This window comes from Mobula birostris, chromosome 9 (assembly GCF_030028105.1).
Source record: "Mobula birostris isolate sMobBir1 chromosome 9, sMobBir1.hap1, whole genome shotgun sequence".
Lineage (NCBI taxonomy): Eukaryota > Metazoa > Chordata > Chondrichthyes > Myliobatiformes > Myliobatidae > Mobula > Mobula birostris.
Window position 1 is genome coordinate 135,217,863 of NC_092378.1, and position 13,085 is coordinate 135,230,947.

The 13,085-nt window shown below is 43.0% G+C and overlaps 1 protein-coding gene across 8 annotated transcripts in view; it reads left to right on the forward strand.

The window, feature by feature from the left end:
• The window catches only part of fbxl16 (F-box and leucine-rich repeat protein 16), a 157,861-nt gene that overhangs the window by 98,750 nt on the left and 46,026 nt on the right, over nucleotides 1-13,085 (forward strand). Inside the window, exons 4-5 of one of the 8 annotated variants that reach the window (XR_011887282.1) lie at nucleotides 821-1,198; nucleotides 1,387-1,491. The exons of 4 other annotated variants lie outside the window; for them this stretch is intronic. The gene's annotated coding sequence lies outside the window, so the exon portion shown is untranslated. The remainder of the gene's footprint in view (nucleotides 1-820; nucleotides 1,199-1,386; nucleotides 1,492-13,085) is intronic. 3 more of the 8 variants (XR_011887283.1, XR_011887284.1, XR_011887285.1) reach the window with 3 other exon arrangements.

Below are 13,085 nucleotides of genomic sequence, written 5' to 3' on the forward strand. Positions count from 1 at the left end.
ATCTGCACAGTTAAGGCACCCATTCAGCCAGTGAGAGGTGCTGCGATTCTCCAGTCCAACCACACAACAACCCAGCCATGTTTGCTGAGACGTGTTGCTGAGAAACTGAGAAATGGGTGGAACTTAGATCAATTTGAAACCAAGTGGTCATAATCGGATGAATGGAGCCCATCTGTTGCTTCTTTGTCCCACGATTCATTTCCAAGTAATATGTTCTTTGACATTGAATACAATGTGTGTATCTATTGTTGCTATGCTACAGAACTATAATTTACTGATTGACTTACAGTAGCCATTGTTGGTGAAATACAGTCGTGACTTGGGGAGCTCGAAAAGGCATTGTACCGATTTTGGGCTCGCCAAGTATTGAGGAAAAACAGGCGAAGTACAAAGCTGAGAAATATTCATAATAACAAAATATTTCAAATGCAATTTAGATTTCAGCTTTCAGATTTTGTTGGGTTGTTTTAGTGACTTTTTTTTTCACAACAGCTGTTTTCAGTAGTTGATGAATGACTCCTATGTACAGAAGGTTGCCTGACATGTACAAAGGCTGTGCCTCTCCATGTTATACACTGAGAACGCATAGGAGGGAATATGTCTGGGTTTTTCCTTTAATTATCAGACCACCGCTATGTCTAGTACACTACAGAACATTTGTGAAATATGAAAGCACTTTAAAGAAATTGCCAAGATGCCATTAAGACTAGAGATTTGGTTTCTTTTGGATTCAACATAGTTGGTAGAAGTTGAAGTCTTTTTAATAGATGTTGGTTCATATTCCAGATTTTAATATTTTTTATCCATATTAATGAGCCAGCTGGCTTGATCTAATTATATACAAGGTTATGCTTTGCCAAAGGATCAAGCTTCTTTTGTGATTGAGATGCTGAAAAGGAACATTTAAAGGAAACAAAGCCTCTCTATCCGTGGTACATGACCATGTTAAGGCATGGGTCAGTATCACTAAAAGAGTGAATCGGTGGTCTGAAGACAGCGGAAACGACACTGATGTTTGGAAAGGAATCAATGACCTTGGCTATTCAGCAAATCCATCGAGAGATCAACCCTATGTCACAGAACTATGAAAGGCCAGCAAGAAAATTGCTAACTCGGCCTGAGAAAACCATTGTTCTAATATTATATCTGTTGTGTGATTATGATGTTATCCGTTTCTTCAAGGCTTCTGAAAGATTCGGTAAGTCATGAGTTAATTTCCTTGCTGATTTTCAATGTAGATGGATATTCTCATAGTAAAGATCAAAAATTCATCGTTTCATGGTTAAGTCAGTATTTTTTGTTAAATGTGGGTAACAAAACTCAATTACATCTTGTCCATTCTATACAAATTTTAGTCTAATCATGTAAATTCTTAAATTTTCACAGATGAGCTCTCTAACGGGATGATGCATGAAACAGTCACCGATTATGAAGAAAACACAAAGGTGGTGAAATCCTTCCAACAAGGAGAACTAGATCATTTTAACTTAGGTACAAGCAGGTGGCAGGCCTGATTCATATCAGGAGAATGACAATGTCATATCAACTGTGGCTATTTCCTCCCTTTACAGTATGTAATGAGGTGCTACGCTCTGAATGATGCCAAATTTTTATCATTGTTTCACACACAAAAGAGGCCACTTAAAATGCGATCACTCGAGTCGAGTATGCTGCTCTTCTGAGGGGTTGTTTATTGGTGGGTCTTCAGGTGGCTGTAGAAACCGATCCATAATGCGGTTTAAGTTGGCGCTAGTGAAGCACAGCAATGACTTGCTGGTAGCAAACAAAACAAAAAAACTACTGTTTTAATCTCACTTTTGCATGGATACGATCACTGCAAACAATAGCCTGTAACCTCCCTTTCGGAGTTGAGCTTTTGAACTGCCTGTATGACCTGGCATTTTTGTGGTGAAGTCTTGAAGGTGCAGGATGGCTTATATAAATCAAATTGAGGTGATGGGGCCTGGGCACGAGAGCGGCAAATAAGCCAATGTTTGGCCATTGCTGGAGCGGTCTTGGAGGCGATCCGACGCAGCAGAACTGAGGCGAGCCAGAATCGAGGTGTCGGGGCCCAGGCCTGGGCCTGTGAGTGAGGAAAGACCCAAGGTTTGATTGACTGAAGCAGCGGGCTGAATTGGAAAGCTCGGGACAAATCGAACAACCCAAGGTTTGGACGATCTTGGCGCCGGGCCAGATTGAAAAGGTCGGGGTTTTGGAACAGGAGGTGAGGGACGAACCGGTTCAGCTTGATGCTCCACAAGGTTTACTCATATCTACACTGAACTGAGGCTGTGGCCTGCAACTAATAGGCTCCCGAATCGGCTGCAGTGATGACGGGCTGTGTGGCTGTGGACTCGCTTGCAAGGATTTCAGTTCTGAATGTTATTCACTTTCTTTTATTGTTTGCACAATAAGTTTTTTCTGCACATTGGGTGTTTGATGGTCTTTTTTGTAAAGGGTTCTGTTGGGTTTCTTTGTTTTGTGGCTGCTTATAAGGAGACAAATCTCAACGTTGTATATAGTATACATACTTTGATAATAAATGGACTTTGAACATAACTGAGATGTTAGGGCGGATTTCCTTAACGGAGAATGCCTGTGTGTTACTTTGTTGAATGCATTGCAATTTCTTCCTGGAGGTCAACTCCATTGACCTCGACATCCTTATAATGTGTCTATTTGCTGCCTAAAATCAGGACTAAGTTCTCCCTGTGTTTGAATAAAAGCCTCACCTACAACCTCCCACCTTTTAATCACCTCCTCCATGGCACTCTCCTCAACATGACCATTGTTGTAATGTGGACTTCACTGCCATCTCCACCATTTTTCCTCCTTATGACCTGTGCCTTGCCCCTTTTGTCGTGATTGGTTACACTCAAGACTTTTGGGTACCTCTTGATAGCAACAAAACCTATTTTGAATGGTATTCCCACTCTTGTTCATAGTTTTGAAGGGATTTTTTGCTATTGGGCTTGTTGTTGGAGTTGAAGTGAACTAATTGCAAAGCCATAGAATGCTTGCCATGCTCTCCAGTGTTCAGAAGAGCCAATGATGGTGCAGAGCTCTGTCCACATGCAATATAGTGCAAGGAAGAATCGATAAGGAAACTAACTTTGTTCAGAATCGTTCATTGGACACAGTTTTGGTTCCTTTAAAGTGATTATCGTGTGGATACTCAGAGGCTTTTTCCCAGGGCTGAAATAGTTAGCGCGAGAGGGCACAGTTTTAAGGTGCTTGGAAGTAGGTATAGAGGAGATATCAAGGGTAAGTTTTTTACGCAGAGAATTGGTGAATGCGTGGAATGGGCTGCCGGCAACAGTGGTGGAGGTGACTACAATAGGGTCTTTTAAGAGACTCCTGGATGGGTATATGGAGCTCAGAAAAATAGAGGGCTATGGGTAACCCTAGGTAATTTCTCAGGTAAAGACATGTTCGGCACAGCTTTGTGGCCGAAGGACCTGTATCGTGCTGTAGGTTTTCTATGTTTCTGTGTTTCTATGTCTAACAGCTTTGGGGGTAGTCCAAAGGAGATCCACCAGACTAATTCCTGGGATGAGATGGTATACCATCAAGAGAGGCTTGACAGCTTGTAAGCCTCAGAATTTAGAAGAATGAGAGGCAACATTATTCAAACATATAAGGCCCCAAGGTGCTTGACCAGGCAGGTGTTGAGATGTTTCAACTTGTGAAAGAGTCATGAACAAGGGAAACTTACTACAAAATTGAGGCCCTGTTGTTTAAAACTGAGGGGAATGAATCTAAGCAATTCCCTGACAGGGTGTGGTGGAGACCAGAACATTTGATATATTAAAGTTGGAGATAGATAAATATTTGAAAGCTCAAAGAACTAAGGGTTATGGAGAATGGCACAGAAGAGGTGCAGAGGCTTGCGTTGATTAGCAATGATCGTATTGGATGATGGGGAAGGCTTGAGGGCCTGAGAGGCCTACACCTCCTTGTGTTCTGTTTGTATTCTCAGAACATCCCAACATAATTCACTCTCAATGAGTTTCCTTATAAATGATCATCACTCTTGAAAAGTGACAGGGATTCAGTTAAGCTTTTTAATTGTATAATTTGAGGGAATTATTTTGAGAAAGGCAGAAAGTCAAGTCAAGTCAAGTCACTTTTTATTGTCATTTCGACCACAACTGCTGGTACAATACACGGTAAAAACGAGACAATGTTTTTCAGGACCATGGTGCTACATGAACAATACAAAAACTACACTGAACTACGTAAAACAACACAAAACTACGCTAGGCTACAGACCTACCCAGTGCACAAAACAGTGCAGGCATTACAATAAACAATAAACAAGACAATAGGCACAGTAGAGGGCAGTAGGCTGGTGTCAGTCCAGGCTCTGGGTATTGAGGAGTCTGATGACTTGGGGGAAGAAACTGTTACATAGTCTGGTCATGAGAGCCCGAATACTTCGGTGCCTTTTGCCAGATGGTAGGAGGGAGAAGAGTTTGTATGAGGGGTGTGTGGGGTCCTTCATAATGCTGTTTGCTTTACGGATGCAGTGTGTGGTGTAAATATCTGTAATGGCGGGAGGAGAGACCCCGATGATCTTCTCAGCTGACCTCACTATCCACTGCAGGGTCTTGTGATCCGAGATAGTGCATTTTCCGAACCAGGCAGTGATGCAGCTGCTCAGGATGCTCTCAATACAACCTCTGTAAAATGTGGAGAGGATGGGGGGGTGGGAGATGGACTTTTCTCAGCCTTCGCAGAAAGTAGAGATGCTGCTGGGCTTCCTTTGCTATGGAGCTGGTGTTGAGGGACCAGGTGAGATTCTCCGCCAGGTGAATACCAAGAAATTTGGTGCTCTTAACGATCTCTACGGAGGAGTCGTCGATGTTCAGCGGAGAGTGGTCACTCCGTGTACTCCTGAAGTCAACAGCCATCTCTTTTGTTTTGTTCACATTCAGAGACAGGTTGTTGGCTCTGCACCAGTCTGTTAGCTGCTGCACCTCCTCTCTGTATGTTGACTCATCGATCTTGCTGATGAGACCCACCACGGTCGTGTCATCGGTGAACTTGATGATGAGGTTCAAGATGTGTGTTGCAGCACAGTTGTGGGTCAGCAGAGTGAACAGCAGTGGGAGTGGACTGAGCACACAGCCCTGGGGGGCCCCCGTGCTCAGTGCGATGGTGTTGGAGATGCTGCTTCCAATCTGGACTGACTGAGTTCTCCCAGTCAAGAAGTCTAGGATCCATTTGCAGAGGGAGGTGTTCAGGCCCAGTAGGCTCAACGTTCCAATCAGTTTCTGAGGAATGATTGTGTTGAATGCTGAACTGAAGTCTATGAACAGCATTGGTCACCGTGATGCTGTAACAGCTCGGGGCATTCCAGAGTTGGGGGTTCAATTCCTGTGCCGTTCTCTAAGGATTCTTTGTATATCCTCTCCATGAAACGTGTGGGTTTTCTCCGGGTCCTCTGCTCCCTCCCACAGTCCAAAGACCTACCAGGTAGGTTAACTGGTGATTGTCAATTGTCCTGTGATTAGGTTAGGGTTGATTGCGTTTGTCAGGGGTTGCTGGGGCGGCGTGGCTCAAAGGGCCAGAAGGGTTGACTCCGTGCTGCGTCACTAAGTAAGTAAATAAAAAATGCGGACCCTACGTATCTTCTTGTAGGCTTTAAGGAAATGAGGGGTTATGGCAAACAGGCAGAAAATGGTGCTGAGGCCAGGAGAGTTTTGAATCTTGGAGCAGGATCATGCAGCTGTGGTGCCATTGAACCAGTGGATGGGACAAATAATTTAATATAAAATACTGTCCAAGTTACAGCCTAATACCTTCATTAAATTAGTAGAAACTAAAGCTGTTCTAACTCCATCATGGAAAAAGCATTCAGCATAATTGTTTCAGTTTTCTGCAACTGCCTCCATCAGCATATTAAAAGCTGCGATGTAGGAAAGAAACTCTTCCTCGAACATCTGCTGAGTGACGTCTTTCTTTTATTACAACCTTTCTAGTCGTAGGTATTTTTAGCCATTACGTCTCAGATGTCTCTTGTAGGTGTTATCGCATTCTTTTTGTCCTCAGGTGTGTTTCCACATCCTGATCGCCGGGTGAAAAACTGTAATCAAGAAGCTGATTAAAAGTGTGCCAAACTGTTGTTGGGCAGAGCACCAGCTGTCAATGGTTTGTGGGACACCTGCTTCAAAATCCATTAGAACAAAAGGCCCGCAGATTTGGTAATGTTAGTCCATTTCACATTTCTCTGTAACAGGAGTGATCACTCAGGATGAGTTTGATGTTATCCTGAGCGGTTGTTCCCGTAATAGAAAATGCATGAGCATTTCCTTAACCTGGGGAGGCTGATGCATGGGCAGCGTCCGTACGCCCTTGACACCTTGAGGTCAGGGTCCAGTGGATTCAAGTCAACTGAGGCCTCTTCACTGCTGCAACCGTCCTCCGCCGTTGTGATGTGTCACCATCTTCTGTCAGGTCTCGGTTGGATCGCACTTTGTCTGGAACATTCCCGCCATGGCAACCCCACGAGGAGCTAAGTGCTAGCTGGCTGAACCCCAGATGGTATCGCTATCTGGGATCGCAGGAGCTCACAGACCTTTCCACAATGACAAGGTGACAATCCTCAGAGTGTCATAAGTCATGACTGCAATGCAAATCGACGTTCCAAACTTTTTGCACCTAGGCAGGACACAGATCAGACAAATGTGAACAAAATACCCATCCGCCTGAGTACCTCTCTCCTGGCTGCTTGTTCTATACTTGGAAGGTTGTGCCACGGCACTGGAGAAGGCTGCAGATGACCACAGAGACCAACCTTGAGACAAAATAAACTTTTGGAGGTAGAATACTGTTTAAAGTCACACGGTATCTAAAGCTGTGACAGGCAGACTCTGCATGAGAGTCACTGGAGTTTTCTCTGCTAAGCAAAAATTCAACGATGTGCTCAAGCCTTCTTGAGAAATTGCCGCATCCCCACTGACTCCTGAGAATCCCCCAAGCCCACCGCTGCTCAAATGGAGGAGGAGCATTCAGCGTGGCTCCAGAAACCTCAGAGCAGTGTGTCAGAAGCTCAGAGAAGCCCTGTGTTAATGGTGGGAGGAATGGACCACCTCATAAGCTACATGCTGTGTCAGGGCTCCATCTGGGGAGAGACATCAGTTATCTCAGAACCCACAAAACCAGAGGGAAGACAGGTTATTCTCAATCCTGAGTGACTGCCTAAAAAAAGAAACAGATATTTTATAAACACAGGAGATTCTGCTGCTGCTGGAAATCTTCAGCAGCTCACACTAAGTCCTGGAGGAACTCAGGTCAGGCGGCATCTATGGAGGGGAATAAATAGTCAAGGTTTCAGGCTGACACCCTCAGTTCTCACTACACTGCAACGAGGTGCTGCAGGATGGTTGGATACCCAAAAGCTGAAATTGTGATGGCTTGGTGTTTCTGCTAAAGCACTGGAGGTTAGGATATGGCCTCCACCATCTCCTTTGATATTTCACAACATACTGCAGTTCTAACCTTCTGGTGATGGCTTGGTGTTTCTGCTAAATGGTGATGGCTTGGTGTTTCTGCTAAAGCACTGGAAGTTAGGATATGGCCTCCACCATCTCCTTTGATATTTCACAACATACTGTAGTTCTAACCTTCTGGTGAGTTGCCACATGGGTTGCCTTTAGAACTTGTCCTGGGTGCAAGCCGCCAGAGCCTGTGATTCATTCTGCCTGGCTCTCACAAACAAAGCTATCTGAGCTGCTGGACAGGACTGTCAGATCAACTTCTTGATTCGTTCGAATTCACCGGTTTGTGGACTGTAGTCCTTTCTGGCCGACAGAGTGAAAAGCTGTCCTCTCCTTCGATGCCCTGTGGCTCAACTGCCTGCACTCGATTGTGAGTGAACCTTACCGGGTCGATTGTGGGAATGTGGCGGGCGCGCAGTGAGTCGACTGGGCCTCCTAGGCGCAGGTGGCTCTCTCTTTTCGTGTGGGCTTGTGAGTGCGCAGGTTTGTGTTCTCAGCAACTCTGGTTCGCAGCTCCCGCAGTGCAGGTTTCCCCGCGCGTACGGTGCCCAACCTGAGTCAGTGAACACATACTGTGCTACTGCGCCACTGTTCTTTTTGATCCGCATGCACGTCACAGTGAGGATTCTGCGAGGGAAGGGGAAACAAAGAGGTGTATAAAGCCAAAGGGGTTGTGATATTGATCGTACGCGGCTTGGAAACACGTCCTTTGTCTGTGCTGATCAACATCTGCGGGTGAGTGGAAGTCAAAAGTTAAAAAGTCTGGCAGGCAGTTTAGGCGTGAGATACAGACATCAATGATCCCTGAGGCATAGTAGCCGTGGTGACTCTCCCAGTGATACCACCACTCTCTTTCCAGGAAACTGAACAAATAACATTAGCATTGCTGACTGCCAGTCTAAAGCTGCTGACTGACTCCTCATCTTTTTTTTCTCCAGTCCTGATGAAGGGTTTCGGCCTGAAACGTTGACTAGACGCTTTTCCATAGATGCTGCCTGGCCTGCTGAGTTCCTCCAGCATCTTGTGTGTGTCACTGCTGGAGACTGTTGTCCACTGCCTCTTCTCGCAGAACAAAGTGCACTGTGCTTGTGTGAGTGCTGCAGTATGCTGGGATGATATGTTGAATGGCTGGCATTGAGTGCCAGCTGTGAGATGTGAATGAGAGGCCTACAGGACAATGGTAAGTGTGTGGCAGTGTACCAGAGCATACAAACACTTGACATGAAAACCGAGCAACCCACTTGCTTCTCAAAGTTTTGCAATAACTTCCAGCAGCAGTTGGCAGAAATGAGCACCTCCCCATTAAGAAGTGATTTAGATCTGCCCTAGCTTCAACTGGAACTAGCTGCCCGTGGGTGGACCCAAATCGGGCAAGGTGGCTTGAATACAGTAGGTGAGCACTGGCTAGATGCTACAATCATAGTAATCGTAGGGCACCATGGTGACTTAGTGGTTAGCGTGACGCTATTGGAACTTGGGGCGTTGGAGTTCAATTCTGGTGTACGTTCCCCTCGTGTGCACATGGGTTTACTCTGGGTGCTCTGGTTTCCTTGCACAGTCTAAAGACGCACCGGCTAGTAGGTTAGCTGGTCATTGCAAGCGGTCCTGTGATTAGGCTAGGGTTAAGTTGGTGGGTTGCTTGCTGGGTCAGAAGGGCCTGTGCCTCTCTGTGTATCTAAATATAAAGGTAATGAGAAGGAAATACAAACTTCACGTGCACTCTGCACTAAGATCAAACAGACCCAGTGGCTCCACTGCATGTTTGCCAGCACTATCTAATTTCTTCACTAAAAATATACCTACCTTCAGATTCCTACTGGCAATTTGTTTCCCGGTTGAGTTGTGTATGAATTGGGTTTTAAAAAAAAGATACATGCTCATTTAAAAATTGTGGATCTGTCAGTCAGTTCAGAAGGATTAAAGGATAAAAATGTCTTTTGATGAATTTGGAAAACGAGATCCCATTCTTGTGAAGAGCTGGGATCAGATTTCGCCCTTGTGACTGCACATGAACTATGAGCATGAAGCTGTTGTGATGGTAAGTAAAATTCAGTGGCTTTTAATGCAATGAAGGGAAATTCGTATTACATTAAGCAAAGTGAAGAGCATCACCAATTACCAAATAAACAGGCAAAAGATAATGCACTGGATTGGCATGTAAAGTTGCAGTTTTAATGCATGTATAACTATGCTGACTGTAGCTGTTACCTTAGCCCTCAGCAATAATAGAAATGAAACACCCACTCTGAATAAATGAAGGCAGTTATTTCTCTGCCAGCAGATGTTTACTAATGTGGAACAGTGATGGAAATTTCCATTTGTATATTGGTGAACAGATGCAGAATAACCACAATAACTGTAATCACTCTCTGCAAACTTCAAGTGGAGCCTCAAGAGAAACTAACAGTTCTTTCACCTCTCTGGTGAACATTGCAGATGATTAATGCTGCCAAAAATTCCTAGCTGCTCCAAGAACATGATAAAAAAAAGTCTGTATATTTTGGGGTTTGCAGCCATGGCAATCATGTCTCCAAACATTAAAATGATAGCATTTGATTACTTTGTTCCTGATCCTAATAAAATTGACAGCTTTAATTATATCATTATTACCTTTGGAAGGCAGGTGCAACAAGCTATTTGTGAGTGCAAGCTAAATGTGTTAACTCTATTGCTAACGATAAAGAAGATTCAAGTTTAGCTTTATTTGTCACGTATGCATCGAAACATTCAGTAAAATGCATCATTTTGCATCAAGGATTGTGCTGGGTGCTGCCCACAAGTTTTGCCATGCTTCTACACTCATTACTGTCTTTTACACATGGTTGTTGCTTGAAATTTTTTATCAACATAGCATGCCCACAAATTTCTAACCTTAACCGTACGTCTTTGGACTGTGGGAGGAAACCAGAGCACCCGGAGGAAACCCATGTGGTCACCCAATGTGCAAACTCCTTTCAGACAGTTGCCACACTTCCAGCACTCATTGTTGTCTTCAACACAAGATTGTTGCTTGAAATCTTTAATCAGCGTAGCATGCCCACAAATCACTGTATGCCTTTGGAGTGTGGCAGGAAACCGGAGCACCTGGGGTCACCGGGAGGATGTATAAACTCCTTTACAGACAGTGGAAGGAATCAAACCCTGATTAGCGACTGCTGGTACTGTAAAGAGATTGCGTTAATTGTTATGCTCCCACAATACTGTTTTAAACTCAAGATTGTTGCTCGAAATCTTATATCAGCACCTACAAAATAAGAGAGTAAGAGAATTCAAATAATGGAAGATCCTGATTTTAACAGTTTCTGGGGAAAGGACAATACAGTTTATTAACTGCTTTGATCTTGACCTGAAGCTGGGGAGATTTTATGAGATGGTATTAACCTTTTAGAGAGGTTAGCAGAATTTTCTGAAGAACTTCCAACACTGTATCTGCAGGTTGGAATTTTAACCTGCTTCTTGGAGGAGACAGAGACAGCTAATAAAACTCAGGGATCAAACAGAAGATCAAGGGGATACCAATGATTTTAATGGTGTGCTCATTTTGGCTGCACGTTAAAATCAACCAAATTGATATGATTCCATAGTCCGATGTAACTGCTCTCTTGTCTACTTGGATGGTGTCAATGTGCTGCTTTTAAAATCTCTAAAATTTCCATCAGGACATACTGGATTTGAATTCTGAATTTTATTGCTGAAGGCTATTTTACCAGCTGATGACTTTGCTCAGGTCTCACTCAGAGATAGGAAACTTTCATCGTCATCAGTGCTTACCTTGAATACAGATCCCAGAGCTTAAAGCCAAGGAAGATCTCAAACAGATATTGTAGAGCAGAGTGAATGTAGAGTATGCTAGTCTTCTGTTTTGCTATTTCACTTGTTTGTACTTCGGGGTGTCATTTTTAGGATTCAGCCAAAAGATCTGTGTTACTAAGAACTAAAATCACGGAGTAGGTCTTGTCCTCTATTAGTTAATCACATGCAGTAAATATACAATATTGAAGCATGCGTTTATTATACTTCACTTCAATGTACTTTGGCCATAGCCACCCTCTCTGAAGTGAAGAAATGCCCATAATAAGAAAACTGTAGTTTAATTTACCTTGATAGAATCAGATTTTTGAGTAACAGAGCAGTATACATATTGAATGCTTACCATATGATGCAGAGGATGAATTTCAATCAAGTTTTAATGTGGCATAATTTTTCATTTTATGAGGTTTTCCTTTATAAATAATTACACATTTTAATTCATAGATTTTGTGGACAGCCTGTAGCAGTAGGGTGATACCACATTCTGTTGCCCTGGTGATGATCGAACACAGTCCCCTGAGAAAGGAATGATGTTCTTGATAGAATCTCCAATACATTTAGAATATTGCATCTTTTGCACTGAGCAAATTTATTACACTCAAAATCACTTAAGTTGCCCTTTAAATGTCAGAAGGTTTAAGAATCCAAATGTTGCCAATGAAACACTTCAGTCCTGTAGATTTGCTTCGTTTTTTTAAAAAAAACGTCAGCTGGAATTTCTGACAGCAAAGCCTATTGGGATCCTTATTATTCAGATATTGTCCTTTGATGTGCTTAAGGTCTGCTAACTGCAGAGGTGCTCCTTTCAAATGAATTGTCCTCACAGGCAGAGGATTCATCTGCCTCAGTACTCTCATGTTAACTTTAATTAGAAATGTGAGACTGTGCAGCGACTGATGAAATAATGATGAACGATCCTGTTTCACAATAAATGAGGTCAGACTGGCCACAGTTTTCCTCATGCATAATGGGGTTCTATTTTATGCATGGAGCAGACAAGTGATTGATTGGCAACCCCACCCAAGTGAATTACATTTTTGTTACTGGATTCCAATCCTACTACACAAAGAATATAAAACCTTTTCACTGTTGACTTTAACTGATTAGTCCATAGATGACACCTTGCTAGTGGTGCATTGATTGCATCCTATTAGCTTAAAGACTGAGCACGTTATTCTCCAAGTTTGAGATCTGTTCAATCACCATACACCACCTGGTTGTTCTGTTAATAACATCATTACTGATAGTCAAAATATCCTTCTTAGCATGGTTTACATTGGAAGAAGAATTAAAAACTGATCAAAGGATAGTTTGTATTTTTATTCAGCTCCCTGGTTCAACACCAGTATAAAACATTCGACAATGTTTATTATATGAAACATTATAAATAATGGATATTGCGAGGCAGATTTTTCAGTCATGGATTCCTGGTCAAGATTGACAGTGGTGATATCAATCCTGCAGGCTCCTAAAAAAAAGAAGCCAAGTTCGAATGTCAGAACATAGATCATCCAGAGGAAAAAAACTGCCTATGAGTGATTACTAGCATGTAATCTCCTCAACTGTTACTCCCATTTACATTAACCCCCTTGAACTCTGTGGTGAGATTGCAGCATCATTGGATCCCTGTGTAATTATTTTCTAAACATGTTGTCTTTGCTTTTTTCAACTGCAGTATTTCATATTTTTAATTCCAATTTTTTTGGAAATAACAGAAATCAATGAAACAGCTAATGGGAGATCCCCAGAATTTAAAGAATTACCCTTGTGAAA